Source organism: Austrofundulus limnaeus, unplaced genomic scaffold (genome assembly GCF_001266775.1).
Source record: "Austrofundulus limnaeus strain Quisiro unplaced genomic scaffold, Austrofundulus_limnaeus-1.0 Scaffold153, whole genome shotgun sequence".
NCBI classification, from domain to species: Eukaryota; Metazoa; Chordata; class Actinopteri; order Cyprinodontiformes; family Rivulidae; genus Austrofundulus; species Austrofundulus limnaeus.
This window is the reverse complement of record NW_013952555.1, coordinates 396485-398110: the sequence shown is the minus strand read 5'-3', so window position 1 is coordinate 398110 and position 1626 is coordinate 396485.

Here is a 1626-nt window from a genome sequence, read left to right as displayed (position 1 = left end):
GTGCTACATCGTAGGAACCATTTTCCACAAAAATTCAGCATTATGAGGACCAATGCTACATGCTATGTTCCTCACAAGGGGAACCAATCACAGTCGTAGCTCACACCTGAGATGGATTTGGAATTACATCATCCTCGTTAACGGTCACGAGCTGAGCTCCACCTTGATTTCAAACAGAACACAGCAGTGGAGACGGTTGAAGAAACTCAAGTGGAGAAACCAGTGCACCCATGGCCATATCTCAACTCCATGTTTGAGATTTTAGGACTGAAAAATATTTGTATCAGTTCAAATACCTTCTGTGTTCACCACAGATAAACTACAGYTCTGCATTTAAGAACTCACTTTATTGCATTTTTATGCTGAAGTCTTTACAGGTGGTGAATTTGTAGCAGAGTAGTTCTATGTGTCGATACATCAGGTGGTTTCTGAGAGCTACAAGGTTCTGTAAAATCACTGAAAACAATACGGCTATGTACTGATAAACATTTTCATTTGTACTTTTGAATACTTGAGTATTTTTAAATGCATGCACTTTTTAATACTTAAGTATTTTCAAAAGTAAGTATTTTAGTACTTTAACTTGAGTAGATTTTTGACTGAGTAACTTTTACTTGTACTTGAGTAGATTTGACCATGAGTATCAATACTTTTACTCAAGTACGAGTACTTTGTCCAACACTGGTAAATGGTCAGGGTCAAACAAATTACCAGAAAATGAATGACATCAATCCATGGTCCCCACAGGWTACAAAAACAAACCTGATTAAGATAATATAGGTTATGAACATTACATGTTTATACCACAGGAAGGTTAAAAACAGATACAACACATGTCTCTCCAGGTGCAGCTGAAATGAAATAAATATAAATTATTTTTATTCAGTTTACAGCTTGTACAAAAATCAATCTAAACAATAATGTCACACCCTGGGGACAGTATCTTTGATATAATCCTAAACAAACTTTGTTACAGGGTGGGACACATTGATGGAGACTTGCTGAATCTCTCCCTGTCTTGATGTGGGCGGAGATGGCCCGAGACATGATTGGTCCAATTGACGGTGGGGTTTGAGGCTGGAGGCAGCTTGGGGGCGCGGCGATCGGCTACTGTAAGCTGCAGCTATGGCGTCAATTTAAATGGCCCAAAATGGCTTGGTTAAAACACCCCTAACCAGCCTGTAAAAAAAAATATTGATTTTTTTAAAACTATCTTTTTGCAAGCTGGTTAGGGGTGTTTTAAACAAGCCATATTGTTACACATCCTTTCACATGTATGACATTCAAATTTCGTGCAGATAGCATTGGGTTTGGAATGAGTCCGCAAAATGGACCCAGATCGGAGTCCACTTGCACAGCGGAATGGGTCCGGAACAGATGATGATAACGTGTCTGGATCAGATCTGGCCCAGACCCTATCCGGATCCATTCGTTCCCCACATCATACGGCCCGGATCCGATTTGGATCCGTTCATTCCCCACATCATACGGCCCGGATCCGATTTGGATCCGTTCATTCCCCACATCATACGGCCCGGATCCGATTTGGATCCGTTCATTCCCCACATCATACGGCCCGGATCCGATTTGGATCCGTTCATTCCCCACATCATCCGGCCCGGATTC